At 37.4% G+C, this 19,157-nt stretch overlaps 1 pseudogene; it reads left to right on the forward strand.

Moving 5' to 3' along the window:
- The window catches only part of LOC124620182, a 219,204-nt pseudogene that overhangs the window by 174,916 nt on the left and 25,131 nt on the right, over nucleotides 1-19,157 (forward strand).

The following is a 19,157-nucleotide window of genomic DNA, read 5'->3' on the forward strand; positions in this document are numbered from 1 at the left end:
TTGCAGATTTCCTTTTTATGTACCATATATATTTAAGTTTGCCTGGTTACATTAATGACTGGAGTGTGGAAAGACTGATTGCTTGTTTACCTTTGTACATGCTGTTATCTGCCTAATTTTATCTGCACAATCTCTATGAAATATACCCATAAGGTGCCAAAGAAATTTCTTAGTTTCTTTCTTGGACAGTTCTTGACACTTTCTAAGCAGTTTCTCCTGAGATATATAACTCCTGCTTTGAGTGCCAGCCATTTAAGTTTTTCAACATTTCTTTTATATGTTGTTTTAAGCGGTTAATTATCTACGTTGATCTGTGTTCAGTTTTGTCAAAAGTTACATCTAATTGTTATTTAAGACAGGGCTAACTCATTCACTAATTGTACAGTGTAGTTCTCTTATGAATACAGTGGAAAAAAAGTAGTTACTTAGCGTGCAGACCTCAATAGTTTGGCATGAGATAATGGAAATCAGAAGGTACAACTTATTGAGTGTCTTCTAACACTCAGAGTGTCCACAGTAGTGGCAAGTTGCAGTTCCTATGTTGTCAGTCATGTATTGAGGGGCACATAATTGATTTGAACTAACTGGCAGATGTGGGTAACTGACTTTGGACGTATCAAATATGTTATAGTGAAAGTGATGGTTAGAATTTCTGCTTTATGACAGCACAGTCTATAAATTAATGCCTGAATAGTAGCCGAATGATGACCATATTGGATAAAAATCTCCTATCTTTCCCAGATTATGTATAAAAATTCTTACGTTACTACATGCGTATAGCTCTAGGATATTGACACTGGTCCTTCTTCACTCATTTCTGGACAGGATTGTGTTGCAACAAAATTTGGAGCATTGTGGTCCACAAAAGATGAAATACGAGGTGTGTTTTTTAAGTAAGTATCATTTTGAAATTAAAAAAAGACGTGCTAAGATATCTCAATAATTTTATTTTTACATGAAAGCCTGTATCTCAATCTACTTTTCTACACAATATCCATCAATATTGAGGCTTTGTCATAATGTTGTACCAGTTTTTGAATACCCTCCTCATAGAAGTCTGTCACCTGACTTGTTGCCCACTGCATCACCACTGTTTTGACTTCGTCATGAAGACACTGGCCGCCCAGGTGTTTCTTCAAGTGCAGGAACAGATGGTAGTCACTGGGCGCAAGATCGGGGCTGTAGGGAGTATGATCTAGAGTTTCCCATTGAAAAGATGTGATGAGATCATTGGTCTCATTTGCCACATGTGGAAGGGCATTGTCTTGCAGCAAAATGGTGCCCTTGCTCAGCTTGCCACGTCTTTTGTTCTGAAGTGAACGGTGCAGATTGTGCAATGTGTTACAGTAAGCTGCTGTATTGATTGTCTCATTATGAGGCAGAGATCCCACAAGCAAATACTCCTTTTCTGTCCCAAAGAACTGTACACATGATTTTCTGGGCAGAAATTGTTTGCTTGAACTTCACTTTTCAGGGTGAATCTGAATGCCGCCATTCCATGGACTGTTGCTTTGATTCTGGTGTGACATAGGCCACCCATGTTTCATCTTGAAGAAACACCAGGGGGGTCAGCATCTTCAAGACGATGACAAAGTCAAAACAGTGGTGATGCAGTGGTTAACAAGTCAGGCGGCAGATTTATATGAAGAGGGTATTCAGAAATTGATACAATGCTATGACAACTGCCTCAATATTGGCAGAAATTATGCAGAAAAGTAGATTAAGGTACAGGGTGTCACGTAAAAATAAAATTATTGAGATATCTTAGCATGTATTTTTTTAATTTAAAATGGTACTTACTTAAAAAACACACCTCGTACTATAGACAGAGATAACTATTTTTGTACAGTGGATATCATAATTTGAAATTGGCTTTCATTATTATAGCATTTGTGATATGTTAATTTTTTCCTACATTTTGGCAATGGAAATAAGTGAAGTAAGTGTCAAGATTTTATACCCAAAAGACTTTTGACAAATTTCTTAACCTTTTCAAATGATGTCTGTATTTATAAAAAAACTAATATAAAATTCATAAATAAATTTTACTGCTCCTTTACCATTCTGTGTAGTTTAAATAATGCATGAACCTGATCTGACATTAGTGTCAAGAAAGGTGTCTTTGCATTAAGGCATTACTCAGAATGTACATCACTATTCTTCTCATATATCATGTAACATCAGAAAAAACTCAAAACAGTAAAATTCATTTCTATTAGTAATACTATTAGGAAGGTTGCTGGACCTGCATGCATATTTTAGTGCGTGTTAATATGTTTCCACACTGATATAAAGGATCAAACTCCAGAAACAGATATTGGAAGGATATATGTTCAAGATCCAGATGACTGGGATTTACCGGACAAGAAATTCTACTGGCTGGCGGATGAACATCATAGATTTAAAGTTAATGAAGCCTCAGGAATGATTACTATGAAATACAACACACCAGAAGGGATGTAAGTTAATTTTCATTAATTAGATCCAGATATTTGCCAGTCAAATGTTTCAAGTACTGTACATTTCTACATTTCAATTTATCTTTATTTTGTTAAAAGGAGGAACAAATGATTTCAGATACAATTTGGCATTCAGAGTATCTGATCACAGACATTCACAAAACAATGTTTCAGCAACTGTGACTGTTACTGTGAAACAGATTCCCGTTGATGCCATAATCAGTTGTGGTTCTGTAAGAATTTCACATCTTTCTGATGAAGACTTCATCAAGGAATGGAACAACATGGTAAATTAACTTTTTTCCTCCAATTTATGTTACATATAAAATGTTGTAGTGCCAAAATTTATACTCCTCCTGAAAATTAATTGCAGGAAAGTAAGGCAGAACGATTTAAGCAAGCCTTGTCAGAAGTTCTGAATACTGAAAAGAAAAATCTTGACATATTCAGTGTAAGGCAACATAAAAGAACAATACCTATGTTGGACATCTTCTTTTCTGTAAAAGATTCAAGATACGACAACCCTGAAAAGATAAATGGGCTACTTCAAGTACATAAAGCAGAGGTATTTATTAACTTGCACATGTAATACTTTACTATCATTGACTCTGTATTATTCCTGGATCCAGTTGTCATATCTGTTCATTGATTTACTCATATACACTTTCTACAAATCTTACTGCAAGTAATAACCAGTTATTGTGTGGAGTGTTTAAAAGCAGAGAACATATTATAACAGTTTTAGCTGATGATATGTTGTCAGCAAGCAGTGGCAGAACACATACATAAAAGAAGATTATAATTAGGCAAGCTTTCAGAGCCAGTGACTCTTTCTTCAGGCAGAAGGGTTGAATGGGAAGAAAGAGAGCTGATTCAAATGGTTCAAATGGCTCTGAGCACTATGGGACTTAACATCTGAGATCATCAGTCCCCTAGAACGTAGAACTACTGAAACCTAACTAACCTAAGATCATCACACACATCCATGCCTGAGGCAGGATTCGAACCTGCGACTGTAGCAGTCACACAATTCCAGACTGAAGCACCTAGAACCGCTCAGCCACACTGTCCAGCAAAGAGAAGTGAAGGAAAAGGGCTGTAGAGGTCTAGGAAAAGGGATAGATTTCAGGAAAGTCACCCATAACTGCAGGTCAGGGTAGTCTTACCAGAAGGGGTGAGAAGGAAAGACTCATTCCTTCTCTTTCTGTCTGGTAAGACTTTCCTTCTCATCCCATATGGTAAGACTCCCCTGACCTGTGGTTCTGGGTGTTTTTCCTGAAATCTACCCATTTTCTTAGACCTTTCCAGTCCTTTTCCTTCACCCCTCTTCCTTCTCCTTCAACCCTTCTGTCTGAAGAAGGAGCCACTGGCTCTGAAAGCTTGCCTAATTGCAACCTTCTTTTATGTATGTGTTTTGCTGTGTTCAGTAAGTAGATTTTTTATCTACCAAGTTTAATTATTTTGTCAAAAATTGATTGTTTTTGTTGTTTTTTTGATGATATTTTGTGACATTCATTCAGATATGAGCAGTGTTGTTTGATCTGAGGAGGGAGAGAATGAAAGAATGGATATATACTGATGAGCTGTGAATTAGAGTAATCAAAATCTCATTTCAGTGAATGGAAATATTTAAGGTTGCATGTGAAATAATAGCAGTTCTGTATTGCGCTCCTGATGATTTGTTTGCTATGTATTCATTTTTGGTAATGTAGAGTCTCTGACTGCTTCTGTACATTGAGTATATGTGTATGTGCTGTTATAAAGTGTGTCTATTGTATTTTCCTTTCTTCAGTGAATATACTGATTAAAGGTAAAGTTTCTTGCTTGCAACTGTGCTCTGCTACCACTATGACATCTTCAGATTTTGCACTGTCCACTGAGTAGTGTTTCCACTAGGCCAGTTACAGCACACCATCTCACTGTAAACCTGGTTGTTCATGATCATTGGAGCCTAGTGCATGCAAGAATCCACTTCCAAAGTCATTCTGAATCTGAAGTTTCTGTAGTCTTCTGTGGGAACATCAATTTGTGTATTATACACTCATGACAGAATCTTCAAGCACAGTTATGTAAACATGAGAACTTTTTATTTGCTTCCACTTCAACTGTTTATAAGATCTTCTGCACATCAATTTGAGATTCAAATGGTTCAAATGGCTCTGAGCACTATGGGACTTAACTTCTGAGGTCATCAGTCCCCTAGAACTTACAACTACTTAAACCTAACTAACCTAAGGACATCACACACATCCATACACGAGGCAGAATTCAAACCTGCGACCATAGTGTTCGCGCGATTCCAGACTGAAGTGCCGAGAACCGCTCGGCCACAACAGCTGGCAAGTTTGAGGAATAACTATAAACTTTAATAGAGTACAACTAGGATATAACCAATTGTTTTGACTTGAGTGAATCTACACACTCTACAACAAGACTACCCTCTAGTGACAAAATAAAACACTATTCTGATAAAAGATAAAATGACAGGATTCACAAAACTCAATTGTTAGAAATAAAAACAAATTACATCTGTTACCACAAAAATAATAATCTTCTTGATCTGAATTTAGGTAAGGAATAATGAATGGTCTGTGATGTGAGTAGTTCATTGGCAGGGAACAAAAACACTTGAAGTTCTTAAATAAGTCTGATCAGATACCAATCACTGCTGACAATTAATTGGAACAGATCTATGTCAGGTCAGATGCCTATCACAGATGATAATTAACTGATCACAATATTCAAGTTTTTACCAGTCCTGGAGCAAAGAGTCCAAGTGAGGCCAAGGCTGGAAGAGGTGAGGGCTCTGGCTGCAACAGCTGGTTACTTGTGATAGGCTGCTGTGCTGAACTTCTTGGCAGTGTGGTTGGAACTGCCTTCTTTGTGGCTGTATGGCCACTTATATACAGCTTAGATGGGATGTTATTTTCTCCATGTACTTCTGTGCAAGTGATCAGCAGAAGTGGGTAGTACCAATGGTGATACCAGAGCCATCTATGTTGAGTCAGGTGACACCCATTTGTATGGTGTCTGCTGGAGTTCCACTGAAAAACAAACAAATGTGTTATGGTCAGCCAAGATGTGCAATCCTGTTGTGGTAGATTTGTTGGCAGGGACTGGTCAGCTTGTATTTCTGGTGGACAGAACCACCCAACACAGCACCACTGCCATACAATTATACTGCTAAGCTTAAGCTAAGAATGATGTGTATCACCATTACCTGCTTTGCCTGTCTCTGTATAAGCTCAAAGACAGACAATAGTTTGTCAGCACTCATCAGTTATATACTGCACAATTACTTTTAAAGTTCATAAATTTAGACAATATTATGAAAAGGATAGTTGCTACTCACTGCACAGCAGAGATGGTGAGTCATGTTTTTGATAGGCACAAGAAAAAGACCGTCACAAAATAAGCCTTTGGCCAACTAGGCCTTTGTCAAAAATGGATGACAGACACACACACACACTCACACACACACACACACACACACACACACACACACACACACACACACACACACACACACATTTATCACATGAAAAATTGAGGAGCTACCAGCACCAGCCACAGGGGGTCAAAAAATTTAGAGGATGGTTTTAATGTAAGCCAAAACTGGTCAATAAACAATTATTATTGTGCTCTCTACTGTTGATTTTAACATTTGGAGAATGGCAGGAACCAAAGCCATTTCTTAACTGTTCAATATGGAAGATAGCAATTCCCATTAGGACTTAAAATAACTGTGCTTCAAGGGATATAAATCTCACAATGTGTTCGAACACTCAAAGCTTAAGTAAATGCCTCCTGGGCTCCTTCTGGACTGTTGACACATATTGCATGTGGGTAAGAGGTGAGAAAAGTAAATAAGACAATTCTGTTTCACACTAGGAAACAGTTTATGGAGTGAGCATATTATTAGATGATCAGCAGTTAAGTAGGATGGATTGAGACCTTTTGAAGATTTACTGGCATGTCTCATAGGTGAATGACTTGTGGTCCGAAGTCAACAAATATGAATAAACTGATAACTGTTTACACTGCCTGCTTCATCCTCTCTACTGTTGCTAAGGTTGTACCAACTGCTGAAGCTCTAGAAGTCACAAAGTTTCTAGTGAAAAACATAATTTTAAAGCATGGAGCATTATGAAGATATATGGCCTCATGAAATGTTTTAATAAGATGTCCACAGATCTACTTTAAGTGTACATTGACACAAAAAATGGAAACAGGATTATAATATTCCCTATCATGACATTCAGATACAATACAGCATAGCAAGACACTACAGGTTTCATGCCACTTTCCCTGATCCACACTCAACAGACTGAAACAACAATGGATGCTTATGACAATTGAATCAACTGAAAAAGCAAGGTATCTGGCACATATATGGACTATGGACATGTGAATATTAGATTGCCAAGAACTGGCCTGTAAGCTACAACCCACATGACCTTAGTGAGTATTTGTAAGATAACGTGGAATGTCAAGCTAACAGAAAAATTATTAAAACACTACTTTTACCACTAATGAATCCCATATGACTTGCCAGTAGTACCTACAAAGTTAAAGATGATATCCTACAATGAGAAGACAAAACAGCAGAATTATTTCCATGACCCCTGCATAAAGCCTGTCCTGAGATGAAGATGATGATGATGGGGCCCATAATGCAATGAACATGAAGACCAGAAGCAGTCTCAATTCCTGAACAGAAACAATACCATTTGAACATTTCACTGAACATTACGATGTGACAAAACAATCGGAATCCAACATGCAGGTCACTAGTTTCATTTCTACCACATGACATTATTTCTCATTTAACATGTATGATTTGTGGGTAACATATATCAGTATTAGCTCCATTTCCAAATTTATGTGAGACTACTATATACTAAAACAAATATGCAATTAGAAAAAGCATGTACAAAAAATACCTCAAAACTGTACACTTTTAGTGTGTTTGTGGCTAGTAAGAAATGGCAGCAAATTCAAAGAAATCTTGAAAAATCTGAGAAACTCTAATTCTACAGGCTATAAATTCCTATTAATTGATCCAGTGACAAAGGGCAGGGAAGAGGAGAACTGAAAACACTTACAAAACAAGAAGATTGGTGCAAAGAATCACACATCACTGTGGTGCTTGGTTAAAGGAATAGGCTATGTACAATGCGTGAAACAAATTAAATATAAGATTATGCCAGATAAAGTGTTACTTCCTGGAATGTTATTCACCAGTAATGAAGACATTATGGTTGATCTACAAAAGGGAATAGATGAGCAAATGGTGCATTTTATTATACAGTATGATGGCATTAATCAGATATCTATTTCACCAGGTGGGTCATTTTATGTTTCTTTGCTACTAAAGCATAACATAGCAGGAGGGAGCCTGCCCTTAAGATTATTTGGCTCCGCAGCCAATTCCACATGGACTTGTTGCTTCTTTTTCACATAATTTTTTAACCCAAGTCTACATTTTAGTCAAAGTGTTCATTTAACTTACTATTGGTCTCTGCCTTCTCTCTCTTTCTCTGTGTCTACATCTCTCCCTCTCCTTCTCGCCCTACTGTTTGCTGCATTTAAAGAGGGGAACAACAGCAATTCAGGCACAATGTACAGTCATTTCTGTCAATTGCTTTATTAATGAAAACATCTTTAGCAAAGTAATTAACACAAATATTTTCATCACTATGCAAAGCTATTATTGATTTGTTGTAATATTTTAATTAATATTCTGTTTTGTAATAATTCTGAGGTCATTTGACATATTTTTCAGATAGAAAGGACAACTGATCTCAACTTGGTTGTGGCTGGAATACACTACTGCTTCATTGATAAAATAAAATGCCAAGGACCATGCATTGACAGATACAGGATAAACAGCCAACCAATCTTAGTAGATGCAAACATGACCTCTTTAGTAGGAATTTCAGTAAATATTACACCAGAATGTGACTCATCTATACAAAACTTGGCTACGATTGATAGATGTCATGAGAATCATTGTTTTAATGGTGGCCAGTGTTTTCAGAAAGGCAAATTTATAAGGTAAATTTTATGAATTTGTCTATGTAGAAGACATTTCTTGTAATATTTTTATCTTTTATTTCTCCTTTTATTCTCATTTTTCCTATATTACATTTCATTACAACCCCCACATATGAATCACTACAACTGATTTTCAGCAAGGGGAGGTGTGATGATGGCATGAGTCACTGAATGAAGGCCTGTGACACTGTTGACATTGATCTGTTTGTCTGATAAAGATGTTAAGCTTAGTGGTCGCATTTATGTTATTCAAAATAAGTAGGTTGCATGACACTTTTGGTTTCACTGTCTTCTTTCCCTTCCACTGTCAGCACAGCACTACATTTCTCTATGGTTACCAGACACTCTGTTATTAATGGACTTTTCAATTTTTTCACTCAAATTTTCTCCCTTAATTTACTTTTCATCCAGAATAAATAATTCTCTATTTTTATATTACATGCTATTATGAATTATAATTTATGGAATACATCTAAACTTAAAACCCATCCCCTTGAAAAATTACTGTGTTACCCTTTCTTTACTTATGCTAAATCTAATGAGTGCTGGCAACACTTGAGTTTATAAACCAAAGTGACAACCAATAATAGTAATTTACACTGCTTTCTCTAGTGTCCCTAGCCTGATTCAAGCATGGTTCAGTGTGTGTACTTAAACTGTTAGTTCTCAGTAGAAAATTAGTTTCAAATTAAAAATGTTTGGTGGTGAAGAAGTTCCATCAAAGATTCCTCCAGGAAAGAGTGATATTTTTATTAAAAGATACCAAAAGTTCAGCGAAATAAATTAGAATAAATCTGAATCTGATTGAGTAGCCCTTCAGAATGATAAATATATCCTTTTCAACAATGGAAAATCCAGGATGGATTGTAACAATATTATGAAAAGAATAGTTGATACCATCTAGTGGAGATGCTGAGTTGCAGATAGGCACAACAAAAGACTGTCAGAAAGTAAGTTTTTGGACAACAAGGCCTTCTTTGGTGTGTGTGTGTGTGTGTGTGTGTGTGTGTGTGTGTGTGTGTGTGTGTGTGTGTGTGTGTGAGAGAGAGAGAGAGAGAGAGAGAGAGAGAGAGAGAGAGCTTATTTTCTGACAGTCTTTTTGTTGTGCCTATCTACAACTCAGCATCTCTGCTATATGGTGAGTAGCAACTATCCTTTCCATAATACAGAAAGATGTACTTTTTGTGTTCTTCCTCACTATTAATATTTTGGCACTCTATTAAATATATGGAAGGGCTATGTAATTTTTGTGTGGTACATACGTGTATTTCAGTATTCAAAATATTGTTATAAAAAGGTGATGAGTCGACACTCTGTTTCTTATTTTACGAAATCTGGCAGCCTTGCCATTACACATTCACTAATCACTGTGACCTATGCCAAAAAATCACACTTAAGACACAACACTCAAACATTACAAAATACTGATGTCCAGCAGGTATGAATAAAGAAAGAATTTCCACTTTAAGCAGCTGAATGCCGAGAGGCCATCCCAGGCAGTAATGCCACACAAAATTTACATTTGATCAATGGAAGAAGCTAAGGGAGCCACAGACTATATAATTTAGGCAATGAGTTTTTGTCAAGCAGATAAATATGACTGAAATAATTGCTATGCTTTTTCACAGTGCCCTTCAGACATGGTAGCATTGCCCTACTGCTGCAGCCTGACTCTGTGTGTGTGTGTGTGTGTGTGTGTGTGTGTGTGTGTGTGTGTGTGTGTGTGTGTGTGCGCGCACATTATTTTGTTTGTTTCTTGCCTCCAAGGAAGGGAATTTCCCAAAAGTGTAATGATGATTTTGAACTTCTTTATGCTCCTATTGACCACTCAACCACTCAATATGTCAACAACACAGTGAGTGAGTGCTTATCTTTAGTTCTAATGTTGTTTGTTATTCCAAGCTGGACCATAAGTTCCCTATTAAAATTTCCACAGGAAGGAATTGTAATACTGAAAATATATTTCTGAAAGCGGATTTTGATTATTTATGAATACCAGACTCAATTATTTACATTCATGGTTTGAAAAAGATATGAGTAACTGTTACTTTATTATAGTTATGAAGCTTACACTCTGTATAATGTACAGTTCTGCAGTATTCATCATATCTTAATTTATAAGGGCTATAAAACCACTTTTGTTTGAGGGCATTGCTGTAGAGTATACACATCATATCATTACTCCAATGTGAGTATTCAAGTGCCAACATTGATAAGGAATTAATATGAAATTAAACCCTCTTGCTGAGATGCTTTCTGTAAATGCGGCCATGTGAACTACAGCTACATACTTACAAAATGCATCAAAGCATGAACAACATGTTATTGTTCTGTTTTTTTGCCTGCCAAAGGACAAACACTGGTAGACATCAATCAGAGAGTGTGGAATGTAAAAGGGGCAGCATATCTGTTAAACATCACTGTTGTGATATGCTGTTCCAAATTCTGTGCTGGTAATGATTCGACACAAGACGTTCATATTGCAAATGTTGCAATGCAGAAGTTATGCCCATGCAAGTGGGAGACACTTGATTACCTACCCTATAATCCTGATTTCTCTCTATGCAATTATCATGATTTCAGTCCCTTACAAAAGGCCTCGAAGGATCAACAATTCCTGTTGGTTGAGGATGTACACCAGGCAGTCACAGACTTCTTCAAGCAGCAGCACATGGTGTTTTACCAAACAGATATCTTCAGCCTGGTGTGTCACTGCAATGATTGCCTCAATGCTCACAGCAATTTTGTATGATTGGCATACCAATTCTGGACTGTATGGTTTTTAAACAGAAATTTTTTAATTGCCCCCTATGTTTCAACATATAGATGGTGTTAGCTTTACAGCCATCAACACAGCTATTAACAACTGTGCATCCTCCATGATCCCAACTTTATAACACCTGATGATGGCTGTAAAGCCAAAAACAGTTACCTTTTCAAAAAAAATTAAAATCTGATCATGACTGTAGATTTAATAGTTTATTTAGATATCAAAGTGATTGATCTTCTTTGATGTTTAAAGCAACCACATTTCACATCATGTTGTAATTATACCAGATGGTTATAATTATAGTGCAACTACTCATGGAGGCCCAGTGCGGGCTGTAATTTTCCTGTCACAACAAAACTTGGTAGGTATGCTAATGTGTTAATGTGAAATCATTTCACACCAGAAAAAAATAGTTCCAATATAAGCCTCCAGGGGCATATATGGCACTGTACATCAATTCTTTGATATCTTGATGCTCATATTGAACAAATTGTGTAGGCAGTAGTTAATAATAAAATCAACCTTAAGTCTTTCTCATTTGTTTGACCTTTTCTGCCCACATCGTGTCTCTAATCCATTACAGTGGAAACATCATTCTTGCATTCACGGTGCTAGATTTACACATTGTAACCAAAATTGGATCTCATTTTTTTCTGGTGTAAATGGGTTTTTCATTAACATGTGAGATTGTCTAACAAGTTTTGCGGTCATATGATAATTACAGCCCACTCTGGACTTTGTGAATACCTGCACTTTAATTGCTCTATATACCTACCCAGTGGTTAGTGTATTCCAGAGAACCCAATGTTTCTAGGAAGACATCCCAGACACCTTTAACAATGTTTATGTTCATACTGGCTTCCACATCACAATTACTTTTCTGAGCATTTGTTTTTGTCTTTTGCAGGAATAAATTAAAAATCCAGTATTTAGATTCCTATTGTGTGCTTCACAAGATCTTCCAATGCTTATTAACACATATTTCTGCTGAACATCATATATGCACAATAAAGCACTTATTATGTTTTCATTTCACACAGTTAGGAGTGGCAGATTCTATTTCTTTTTAAATTAAGTTTGTAGGATATCTCACCAGATTCTGTAGGTATTAAATAGTGAAGGAAAAGCATTAAGTCCTCTTTATTGATAAAAATAGCAGAAATATATCTTTGCATAGCAGAAATATATCTTTGCTTTGTGAGTATTCAACACTAATGCCTTAAAAACTGAGAGGTTGAAGGTAGAGGCATTCTGTTTGCTTTCAAACATTAAAAAACAAAAAGAAACAAAAATTATTAACCACTTTTTCTACAATTTATCAGTATACAGGTTGTTCGGAAATGCATTTCACAAAAATCTAGAACGTGTAGAGGGGAGTGAGTGCATGCTATTTTGAATAGAAATTCATGTCCAAAAACATATTGTTTTCTTGGTACAGCCATTTGAAAACATGTTTGCTAGGAATACATTGTATGGACCTTCTGAATGACAAAGCTCACAGTAATGGAAGAGCTGTCCATTGCGTCCCTCAAGTTCATTCTCCACAATGTCTGATTCCATTGCATACCCTACTCACCACAATTACACAACACCTCTCAGAAAGGATACCTTCATTGTCAGCAGGCATGACTGTTGCGCAACAAGATGCCACACACCCAAATTGGGAGAGCCCATATTGCATCATGTTGAAGAGAACCCACCAACAAGTACATGAGCAATTCATTTGACTATTGATGAGTGTAATTGTAAGACAAGTGATGCACTGGGTCATGTCTAATCAATTACTTCTAAAAGTTGCCACATTGCCATGTTTTCAAATGGCTGTAGTGTGGAAATGGTATGTTTCAAGATATGGGTTCCAATTCAAAATATTATCTACTGACTCTCCTCTGCAAGTCCTGGAAGCTTGTAATGGGACTTTTAGAACACTTTGTATTTGGACTCAGGGATGTTGTACTGATGTAGGCGGTATTTACAGTGCTGGCCATTAAGACTGCAACACCACAAACAATGGCAAATAATGGAATTTTACTTATTCTATGTATAGAGTATAGGAAGAGTACATGATTAAACTTGTAGATGTGTGAAATCTAGTACACAGAGTTACCATCTCTGGCAGTAACAGTGGCTCCAACCCAGTTGGACATTGATACAGACTGTCCTTGGATGACAGATGTATCAAATTGTGCTTATATGACAGATACGAATACACAGTTCCATGCTCTTTATTAGAGTTCATCAGTTGTACTGGCTTGTAAGTGATGACATGCCAGTCTCTTGGGAACCCATGACCAGGTGTTTTAATGTGTGAGAGATCTGGAGAACTCACTGGCCACAGTAACAGACAAACACACTCTGTATTGAGATACATTAGGACAGCATGGGTGCATGCAGTTTTGCATTATCTTGATGAAAGATAATGCCATGTAAGTCTCACAGATGGAGGTACAAACTATGTACTTAACACATCAGAAATGCAGCACCTGCTGCCCAAATTACCCACTACTCAAAACCTGAGGTGATCTCATTTTTTACCCAATGGTATCCCACAAGTTGCCAGGTGCTGAGCCCTGTATGCCAATGATGACTGCAAGTCAAAGTTTCTCCTACATGGAGCTTCAACACATGGATGCAACCACGGTGACGCTGTTCACAGAAGCAGACAAGCCCATCTCCTGACTCTAGTTGCATAATGTGGTTATACTGTGCAACATGGCCAAGCAAATAATATATGTCTCCATCGACATCTGCATACATACTCTGCAAAACACCATATGGTACACTGCTAGCATTTTCCTTCCTTTTCCATTCACAAATGAAGTGAGGGTGTCAATATACCTTCATATAAGCCCTAATTTCTGTTAACTTATAAGATATGTTTGTGGTAATTACACAAAATGTTTGTTGGTGGTAGGGGGATCATTCTGCAGTAAACTAAAAATTGCTGGTTTTCTAAATTTTCTTAGTAGCATTTCTTGAAAAGAACATTGCCTTCCCTCCAGAGATTCCCATTTGAGTTCCCAAAGCATCTCTGCAATATTTACATGTTGATTGAGCCTATGGGTAACAGATCTAATGGCCCACCTCTGAATTGCTATGACGTCTTCCTTTAATCTGACCTGGTGTGAATCCCACACACTTGAATAGCATTCAAGAATAGGTCACACTAGTGTTCTATATGTGGTGTTCCTTACAGATGGCTATAACTCTCTCAGTACACCTAAGTCAACCATTTTCCTTCCTCACTACAATCCTTAGATGCTCATTCCATTTCATACCACTTAGCAGCGTTATGTCTAGATATTTAATTGACCTGACTGTGTCAGATAGCACACACATTACAAGTTTGTTTTTGCTACTCACATGCATTAACTTACGTTTTTGTTCATTTAGAACTATGTGTCACTCACCAGATAACTAGAAATTTTGCCTAACTCATCTAGTATCCTTCTACAGTCACTCAACAATGACACCTTCCTGTACACCACAACATCAGCAACTTGCTACAGTTTGCTGTTCTTCCTGTCCATCAGATCATTTATGTATATAAAGGGTAATAGCATTCCTATCGTACTTCCCAGGGGCACTCCTGGCAACACCATTGTCTCTGATGAACACTAACCATTGAGGACAATTAACTGGGTCCTATGACTTAAGAGGTCTTAAAGCCATTCATATATAAGGGAACATACTTCATATTCGTGTACCTTTGTCAACAGTCTGCAGTGGGCCACCCTAAATGTCAGGTGACAAGGGCTTCCTGTCGGTAGACTGTTCGCTGGGTGCAAGCTTTCTATTTGATGCCACTTTGGTGACTTGCACATTGATGGGGATGAAATGATAATGATTAGGACAACACAACACCCAGTCCCTGAGCAGAGAAAATCTCCGACCCAGCCGGGAATCGAACCCAGGTCCTTAGGATTGACATTCTGTCACGCTGTCCACTCAGCTACCTGGAGCAGACAGTGGGCCACCCTGTCCAATGTTTTTTGGAAATCTAGGAATATTGAATCTGCCTGTTGACTTTCATCCATATTTCACAGGATATGATGTGGGGAAAGGGCAAGCTTAGTTCCACATCAGTGATACTTTCTAAAATCGTGCTCGTTTGCAGTTTTGTGCTTTTCCTGGCCTCTTAGGCACTAGTCACATTATTGAGATACTGGATAGCATTGAGTATGGCCCTCCTGAATCCATTTATTCTCTATTCATATGTCACTCTTGGAATCATAAGCAACATTTGCAATAGTATCGAGGAACAATAGGTCACAATCCTGCCACTGTTGAATTCAACATGTAGTAATAGATATTTCTCCTCCAATGGATGTAACATCTTGTCACAAACAGTAAACAATCAAATGCTGTTTCTGAATGGGAAACGAACTGCTTTCCTTTTACACAGGATGTAGATGGAATTACTCCTACCTACTTTGTGTAGTTGTTCTGAAATGCAAATCATTTGCTTATCTAAGCAGTCATGCCAATTTGACTTTTGTCTCATGTTGATTTCATGGCATGTCATTTTTGATGGTCAGAAGTGGAGATATCTGGTAGCGTTTTTGTAAAGTTATATAAATTTGATGAATTGGATAAAACCAACTGTTCAGTTGAGTATGAGAAGAACCTGTGCATTTCTCAAAGTTGCTGCGTCTCTCCTTATTTCTTGTGTCAAAATATTGACCTACCTATATATACATAAATTGATGTTGGGTTGTAGAAGTGCTCCATAGCAATGTTACATTGCAGAGGGTGCTTCAAACAAATGCTGCCTGTTGGAGGGTGATGGTAGAGGGTGCTTCGTAATGAAGTTTCATGACAGAAGATACTTTGTGTCAATGTTGCATGGCAGAGGGTTCTACATAAAAAAGTTGCATGGAAAAGGGGGCTTTGTACCATTTTGTGAGGTGAAGGGTATGCCACACCAATCATGCATGAAGAGGGTGCTTTGTAAGGGTGTTACATCCCAATGTGTTGTGGCAGAGAGTGTATTCTACCAACATTGCATAGCAGAGGCTGCTTTGTAGTGATAAACAGGAAAAGGTCACACAGAAAATGTAGTTGAAGCTGGACTGGCAGTGGGAGTAGCTTGTGCAATATTCTGTTGCAGTCTGGCAGGCCACACCGTACTGTCACTGCTGTTGGGCGGCTGGTAAGTGGCTGAAGCTCATGCCAAAATGGTGCAGTAGTCAGGCAGAATGGTTGGTGTGGTAGCTTGCAGCTCATATCATTGCCACAAGATGTCACTCTAAACACCAGTCACATCAGTTAAATTTGGAATGGATAACACTCATGCCTCCTGAAGGCTTTCCTAGCAAATGCTGCTTGCATCGTTTAAGTTGTTTGAAAGTGATGCTATTCAATACCTGAAATTGTTCCCTGAATTTTTATCATAACTCTTCACAGTGGCCAGTCAGCAAAATAACTGCTACATCAGACAAGTGGTCCCATTATAGAGGCTTACTGCTACCCATGCAAAGCAAGGGCACATTGCTGCATGATAGACCACACTGTGGCACAACACGCAGCTGAACATAACATATTTGATTTCAGTGGCTGCTTCACAAACCTGAACCATCTGGATCCTCCTCTCCACCATCAGGTTTTATGAACTGCACAGATGTGTGTTGTCATTACAACACATTCTCTGGTCCCAAAATTATCATGGCCTCATCCTCACTGTGTGCTGTCCTTTGCCAATGCACCTACCTGTCTTTCCCTGTCAATGCTCTTCTCCTTTTCTCCTTTTCTGCTTTCCATTCCCAACCCACCCCTAACCCCTACCTCCCTGCCTCACAACCTCTCAATGCTGTGCCTGGCAGTTTTGCTGTGCCTCCATATAGTTCCTACAGGCCACACCAGATGGCACTCTTCTCTACTCCCACCAATATCCTTCTATTGCTCCCTCTTTCCTGCCATGCTCAAGATTGCTACTTTTATTCAATGTGACAGTTGCATTCCAGCTGGAGGTGGCGGTCATGTGTGCTTGAGGTGTGCTTGCATGTGTGAATGTGCGTGCGTGTGTGTGTGTGTGTGTGTGTGTGTGTGTGTGTGTGTGTGTGTGTGTCTGTCTGTCTGTGTGTTTTCTTTTCTGAAGAAGGCTCTGATTAAAAGACAAATGTGTAACAGTCTTTTCTTTGTGCTTGTTTGCAACTCTTTATGGTGAGTAGCAATCTATCCTTTTCCTAATATTGTTGATATTCAACTCTGGAGTTTCTGTTGTTTGATTTTAATAACTTTGGATATATGAATTTCTTTTATTTCTTCTTATAATGTTCTGTACAGCAATAAGGGAATTTATTTTACACTAATGTGATGTAATATGTAAAATAAGATAATTTAGAGGAACGTTTTTTGGTTTAACTGATTTTTTCAAATACTGTAAATTGTGTTTCCAATCAATGTGAATCATAAGCAGTGATTTATCATTACCAACAGCTAGAAAGATAGTCATTTCTCTTATGAAAATGTACGCTATAATAGCAAACTCAAATGATATTGCTTACTTTCCACATGGTGACAAAAAATTAAAGCTATAAGTTGTACATATAATAACTATACCATAACATTTTATCTTACTACTTCCATTCTTTATCCAGGTGTTCTTGCCCAGATGGATATGAGGGGCCACGTTGCCAACAGATGGGAATAAGTTTCCAAGGAGGTGGCTGGGCTTGGTTTCAGGCAATTCATCCACAAGCTGAAAATCACATTAGTCTTGAATTCCTTACAAATAAAGATCATGGTTTACTATTTTACAATGGCCCATTGTCTTCCGTCATAATAGATGAAGTTATTATGTCAGGTATATTACACTTTTGATCACACCAAGTCAGAAGACATATTCTCATTATTTATTGACCTCTCTACAGGCTTTCTAATTACAGACTATATTGCACTGGAGCTACAAGATGGTAAACCAAGACTACTTTTTCATTTTGGATACAGTACTACTGAGTTATTTATAAAAGTAAAGAAAAAGTTGAATGATGGAATGTGGCACCAAATGGATTTATTCTGGAATTCAGAGGTATAGTTATCTAATTATATTTATAATTAGAGCTTTTCTACTGTAGTAAAATAAAAGAAAGTCTGATACTTGGGATTGGCAATTTAAAATAAAAAGTCTTTTAGGTCTCTTAGTAAATGTTGTCAATAAAGTATATTTATGTAACAAAATCTCTTGTTACAGTATGTTCATCTCATATTGGATTATTGTAAATCAGCTGATGTTAGGGAAACAAAAAATATGACAACATCGTTTTTCAATGGAACAAGTTGCCTGGTTAAGGGGAAATTACCAATATTTGGAGGGCACCTGACTTTAAACAGCCCTCTGCAGATTGGTGGCATTTACTGGGATGAAACATCACAGGAAACATTTAAATGGAATGCAAGTCCAAGTGCTGTTGGCTTCACAGGGTGTATAAGGAATCTTTATTACAATGGTCAGGTAAGTTTTTGGCAGAAAATATTCTGACACTATAGTTTTTGCATTCACATCAAACACTGTTTTAGACATATATTTACATTTTAATTCGTACAAAATATGCTTTCCAGACTTATTTTGTTCTCTGTACTGTAACATTACTGCTGAAGTAGCGTAGACATTTACAATGTCACTACTGTTAGAGCAACAAATGACATCATCATCTTGGATTCATGTAAAAATTCAAGAATTCTTTCATTGGTATTTATTGTTTCACATTCATTGAAATTTGGTGAAACCATTAGTGGGTACATGCAATTCATCCTTATCATGTGGTGTCTTCCCTCAGCAACAGAAAATGGCAAAAGTAATACCCCTATATAAAAAGGTGATCATCAATGTATGGGTAACTACAGGCCTATGTCTCTATTGTCAGGGTTTT

Source organism: Schistocerca americana, chromosome 6, assembly GCF_021461395.2.
Source record: "Schistocerca americana isolate TAMUIC-IGC-003095 chromosome 6, iqSchAmer2.1, whole genome shotgun sequence".
NCBI lineage: Eukaryota > Metazoa > Arthropoda > Insecta > Orthoptera > Acrididae > Schistocerca > Schistocerca americana.